Source organism: Bicyclus anynana, chromosome 17 (genome assembly GCF_947172395.1).
Source record: "Bicyclus anynana chromosome 17, ilBicAnyn1.1, whole genome shotgun sequence".
In the NCBI taxonomy this organism is placed as follows: domain Eukaryota; kingdom Metazoa; phylum Arthropoda; class Insecta; order Lepidoptera; family Nymphalidae; genus Bicyclus; species Bicyclus anynana.
The window spans coordinates 7,004,788-7,011,472 of record NC_069099.1 but is presented as its reverse complement, the minus strand read 5'-3'; the positions used below and the strand labels follow the sequence as shown (position 1 = coordinate 7,011,472).

The following is a 6,685-nucleotide window of genomic DNA, read 5'->3' as shown; positions in this document are numbered from 1 at the left end:
TACCGTCTGTTTGTTTTAATAACATCATAAATTATAAGTTTAAAAAATTTTAGGTCTCAAAATGTGTTTTTTAAGTAAATTTATTAATATAATTCTTGAATTAGTTTTTACAGGCAATTTTTTTAATTACCTAAATATACCTTTTTTCCCCCGAAGGGTAAAAAAGGTGTTTGCCCCCCGAAGGGTAAAAAATGGTAATGGTAGATATTTGCGGGGTAAGGAGCGGGTACGACGAAAGTGTAGCGGGGATTGAAACACCACAGTGATAAATGAGGCCTCTTTATCACTGAGCTACTGAAGCTTAAAGACGTAATTTCTGACGTACCTCGGAGATCCCGTAGCAAGGCGTAGGCACTTGTTCTGCTGGATTTGCAGCCGGTTCTTCTGGTGCGCGGCGCAGAGGGCGTACCAGACAGGGGCCGTGTTAATGTACTAAATTGAAGTGTTCTCATTTCCCACTAGATGGCGCTAGTAGTAACTTGAAACGCGCCAGCGTTGTGTTAGTTTAGAATGTGGAAGTTGATATGTAAATTTATTGTTGTTGCTATCTATCGCTAATCGCTTATCGCGTACTTAATCTATTTTTGATGAGTATTAATATTTGCGGCAACGCAGGTTATGTATTGTGTATTTGTGAATAATAATTGTGAATGTGAATTGTGGTATTTATTTATTCTGAAATTAATTAATTATTCCAAAATTCAAATAATAATTAATAATAATTAATGTTATTGTCAATGTTGACAATTGACAATTGACATTCAACTTTGACTTTTTCCGCTATTGTCAAAATTATTTCCTGGGTTGTTAATGACCCATATTTGGCTTACTATTGACTTGTTAAGCATGAATTTTCTCCAAGTTAGTCCACCAAGCTGGCCCAATGCGGCTTAGCAGACTTTACAATAAGTAGAATTAAGAAATAAGCAGATTTTCGCACTATGTTTGTCTTTCAGCGTTTTGAGAAACGTTATATTTAATTTCTTAAAATGGATACTTAACTGAAAAGTCATAGGTGTATGCCCTGGACAGGATTCGAAGCCACTCCCTCTGATTTGAAAACGAAGGTAATAGTTCAGTTAGATATTTACCTCAAGATCAAATAAACATGCGATGCAATTTCTCTAATGATATTATTATAGAAATTGAACCGCAAGAAAATAACAACTTGCTTGCAATCAACAATTTTGTTTACTCTCACAACTAGACATTGATTGCTCTATTCAGTAGTAATGTGTTTTTCAATAACTGCGAAAGTAATAGATGGGAGAGTTTCTAGATTATCTATACTAATATGATAAAGCTGAAGAGTTTGTTTGTTTGTTTGTTTGATTGAACGCGCTAATCTCTGGAACTACTGGTTCGATTTGCAAAATTCTTTCAGTGTTAGATAGCCCATTTATCGAGGAAGGCTATAGGCTATATAATATCCCTATATTTCTACGGGAACGGGAACCACGTGGGTGAAACCACGCGGCGTCAGCTAGTTATTTTAATAAGATTAGAATTATCATTATCATCATTATTAACCCATATTCAGCTCACTGTTGAGCTCGGTCTCCTCTCAGAATGAGAGGGGTTAGGCCAATAGTCCACCACGCTGAGACTTCACACACGCAGAGAATTAAGAAAATTCTCGGGTATGCGGATTTCCTCACGATGTTTTCCTTTACCGTTTGAGACGGAAAAGTTGGAGGTGCATAACCGGACCGGATTCAAACCCACACCCTCCGGTATCGGAGGCAGAGGTTATATCCACTAGGCTATCACGGCTCTCAAATTGATTTAGGCATGTCTAGCTTGAAAGAAAGAAAGAAGAAAGAAAGAAATATCTTTATTTTTAGGCAGTGCCACACATTACAATAATAAATTTAAAATATATATGTCGTAAAAATGGGTAGAGTCATTAATAAAAATATGGACAGAACCGCTGACCTAACCTTGGTCATCGGCTCTGCCAATTACAATAGGTATGCTATGCTTAACCTCACTAATCGCTTACACAATACTACTCTTAATTTTACTATTTTACCCTGGTAGTTGTGGTAGAGGAAGTACATCGAGCAAGTCCCAGGACTTGTGACCATTGGGTGTGGTTTAAAGGCGCCTTTTAATACTAGTAAACACTCACCAACCCTGCCCGACATGCTCTCCATGCCCACAGTAAACAATTTAAGATCAATAATTACTTCATCACGAAACATTATCGAACAAAATCACTAACACGACAAGCAGCATGACGCCTCAAGCTGCTCAACAAAGAATTGAACCAATTAATAGCCCAAGTCACTAATTACTTTCCTTTTCTTAATAACACTACTTAACACTTCACTATTTCACTATACTTAACAAGTAGATTGTAGAAGACGATTATTCCATCTTAAAAACGCGATTAGAACTGAATTACTAAATCAATAGACTACGGAGACAGACGGAGGCAGGATGCCTCACTAGAGTGAATACACAGTGACGGTACACGCGTACGCGCCATTTTTGAGAGTTACGTGATCATTTCCTATTGGTCGATCGCCGCCACGTTCGTTATGGTGGTAACGTTTTACAATCTTAATTACTACTAGAGTAAATAATCAAAACCTAATTACATGAAAACTTGATTCTAAATTTATTAAATTAATTAACGTAGATTTTGCTGACCATTACGACAGCAAAATCTCAACACAGAACCTAAAGAGTTTCTTTTCTACTGCTGTCACCTGTCATCATTACTTGAGAGACTAATTATTAATTAAATCAAAACGGAATAGTATTTTGACTGCAAAATGATCAGACCACTAGATAACAAGTCGATTCGAAATAACCACAGAGCAAACATGACAACTATTAGGTCTGAGGCCATAGAGCCCTCAGTGAGCCAAGCTTCCCCGGCGACACGGCCATACTGACGTGCGGTGCGTGCTCTGCAGCGCCTCCAGTTCTTTTCTGTAAATAAAAAAAAAAAAATTCTGAAGCTAGGTACTTTCACAATTAACCTAGGCTTTGTTTGAATCTAGAAACTTGTGTTTTTCAAATAGTTAGTTACCTTAAACAAGGCTTAACTTTAGTATCAAAAATTAAAATGTTTAGTTATCTTAGACAAGGCTGAACTATAAGTGTGACAACACAAACTTGCTATGAATGTTGAGAAAGAGAATATTCATAAGTTTATTTCATATTGACACTGCTTGCTACACGCGACAACAGCTAATGATTCATATGTACACTGCTCGCTCCACGCGACAACAGATAATAATAATTTATATTGACACTGCTCGCTCCACGCGACAACAGATAAATATTATAATTATAAAATAAGTAAGTATGTTGTGTTTTAAGTGTACACGTAGACACTGCTCATAATTTTCATATGAATACAGTTATAACGTGGTGTGTAGTATAGGTAGGGAATTAGGTGAGATAGATCCACGTCGAAGGCTCTAGGGGAGTTTGGGAAGGTCGATGCTGTGGTGCTAAGCGGTTATCTAGCGCCGTGGTCCACAGGGGATAGACAAGGTTGGTCGTTATACAAGGCACCTCAGGCCAACGACATCTTTTGGTGGTCGCTGGTCGGCTCCATACGCCAACGACATATTTTTAGTGCCACATGGCATCTTTTGGTGGTCGCTGGTCGGCTCCATACGCCAACGACATCTTTTGAGTGCCACATGGCATCTTTTATTAGTTATAAACGACTCCACGCCGCCAATAAGTAAAATTATAAGTATTCTCATTACTCTTTCTTTTAAAGTGTTTGTGATGATGTTTGTGTAAATGTTAAAATAATTGAAACTATATTCACCGGGAATAAATAGTCCACGCAGTGGTCGATGTAGTAGACGACACAGGCAGCACGCCAGCTCCAGCGGTCGCAATAGCCGCAGGCTGCAACGACTGCAGAAGTAGTAGCGGGCTGCGCGGCTGTAGTGGCGTTAGACGTTTGACACCGTTGATACCAGAGGCGGTACGGCCGCCAGAAGATCACCAGGGCGAGCAGGTCGCCTCAATTGGTTATCTGTGACCCTGCAAGGCCTCCAATGACGACCAGATACCGCTCTTGAGCACTCTGTGTACTTCACTATAATGATTGCTAAACAAAGGTGAAGCGACGTTTGGTTGTTTTTAATTAAAACCAAGTAGTCTCCTTACTAATAGTGGTTTTTTTTTTTTACAACCGCCTCTGCCATTCTACTTTGGATGTAAACATGCAGGGCCTCTATATCGATGACCCCACTGTCAAAGTGAACTAGACTAAGAAGTTTAGGTACTACACAATTGTGACTACATACAAGAAGTGTTAACGAAGCTATACCAAATATTGTATGTACTTCACAGTAAAAAGAGCATTGCAAATAACCAAAGATAGTATTTCGTTACCTGGAGTCACTATGTGTAGTTCGTTGCAATGCCTGTCACAATAACTCTTGGAAGCTTCTGAGGAATTGTCTTCCATCATCAATAATTTATTTTGGGGATGTAAAGAGGCGGAGAAGTTCTTAAAGTAAACCCTTGGTACAGTCTGAATTAAATGAAAAGTAAGAGACGCAATCTAACTTGGAAAAATGCCGTACGCCACGTAAACGCAATATCTATTTTGAAATTATCGGTAAAAGATTCGCACACTCGGCTCAAACCGTCGCGGTTTTTAACTAAAAGTACTCGACTCGCAAACGCATAACGTTTGCAAACGATAAATTTTAAAAGTAACGTAATAAGTTTGCAACGTAATGAACATTTCTCAATTTTTTTTTTTTTCTTTTTTCTTTTTTCTTTTTCTTTTCTTTTCTCTTTGTCTTTTACGTTATTACATTATTTATTTGGATGCGATATGGCGACACGGGCATCACGGCAACCATTGCCGATTCAACTCAATGACGCATCAACATTAAATTGTCAAAACTATTTTACGGTTTTAAGTCCAACTTAGTTACCACAAGAAAAACTGAGGGTAGTTATCAAATAAAATTAATTTCATCAGGGATTTCACAAATTACAAATTAAGTTGCACTTTCATTGTCAATGTCAGGATTTGGTACAGATTGACCGGCAGAAAGGGATCGCTGGAGCGATCCCACTTCTGATGTCGTAAAAATGGGTAGAGTCATTAATAAAAATATGGACAGAACCGCTGACCTAACCTTGGTCATCGGCTCTGCCAATTACAATAGGTATGCTATGCTTAACCTCACTAATCGCTTACACAATACTACTCTTAATTTTACTATTTTACCCTGGTAGTTGTGGTAGAGGAAGTACATCGAGCAAGTCCCAGGACTTGTGACCATTGGGTGTGGTTTAAAGGCGCCTTTTAATACTAGTAAACACTCACCAACCCTGCCCGACATGCTCTCCATGCCCACAGTAAACAATTTAAGATCAATAATTACTTCATCACGAAACATTATCGAACAAAATCACTAACACGACAAGCAGCATGACGCCTCAAGCTGCTCAACAAAGAATTGAACCAATTAATAGCCCAAGTCACTAATTACTTTCCTTTTCTTAATAACACTACTTAACACTTCACTATTTCACTATACTTAACAAGTAGATTGTAGAAGACGATTATTCCATCTTAAAAACGCGATTAGAACTGAATTACTAAATCAATAGACTACGGAGACAGACGGAGGCAGGATGCCTCACTAGAGTGAATACACAGTGACGGTACACGCGTACGCGCCATTTTTGAGAGTTACGTGATCATTTCCTATTGGTCGATCGCCGCCACGTTCGTTATGGTGGTAACGTTTTACAATCTTAATTACTACTAGAGTAAATAATCAAAACCTAATTACATGAAAACTTGATTCTAAATTTATTAAATTAATTAACGTAGATTTTGCTGACCATTACGACAGCAAAATCTCAACACAGAACCTAAAGAGTTTCTTTTCTACTGCTGTCACCTGTCATCATTACTTGAGAGACTAATTATTAATTAAATCAAAACGGAATAGTATTTTGACTGCAAAATGATCAGACCACTAGATAACAAGTCGATTCGAAATAACCACAGAGCAAACATGACAACTATTAGGTCTGAGGCCATAGAGCCCTCAGTGAGCCAAGCTTCCCCGGCGACATATAGCTTATAGCTAGAGCAAAAAAAGAAGAACGCCTTGCAATATGTGGCATAACCTAGAAAAAGGCCCTAAGTCAGCATTTTGCTACATACTTCCTATCCAAAAAAAAGTATGCAGCACTGATTTTCAGTTAGGACCCAGTTCAGGCTTGCCACACCGTACTCATACTTCCTTGCCTATATGTCTTAGTTGTGTTATGTAATAATTCTTTTTGAATATAATAGCCAGTCTCATGAGATAAACATCTACTATATTGTAGTGTTTTATTTTCCCACTAGATGGCGCTAGTAGTAACTTGAAACGCGCCAGCGTTGTGTTAGTATAGAATGTAGAAGTTGATGTGTAAATAAATTGACGTTGCTTTTTAATCATTTATATAATCTATTTTTGAAGAGTATAGTACCTACGGCAACGGAGGTTATTATACTTCCCTTCCGTATTGTATAATTGTGTATTGTGGTATTTATATTTAAAATTTTAAATTAGTCAAATAATTAATTAATAATTAATTAGTTATTGTGAAATGTCAATGTTAACAATAACATTTGAGTTTGACAAGTGACATTCAACTTTAGCTTTTCCCACTATTGTCAAAATTATTT

At 37.7% G+C, this 6,685-nt stretch overlaps 1 long non-coding RNA gene across 1 annotated transcript; it reads right to left on the bottom strand.

The window, feature by feature from the left end:
• Positions 1-2,663: 2,663 nt before the first annotated feature.
• On the bottom strand, positions 2,664-6,088 carry LOC128198914 (uncharacterized). Its single transcript, XR_008251622.1, has 2 exons — positions 3,797-6,088; positions 2,664-2,940 (listed from the first exon to the last, which is right to left on the bottom strand). It is a non-coding gene; the product is annotated as an uncharacterized LOC128198914 (long non-coding RNA).
• Between the last annotated feature and the right edge of the window lie 597 nt (positions 6,089-6,685).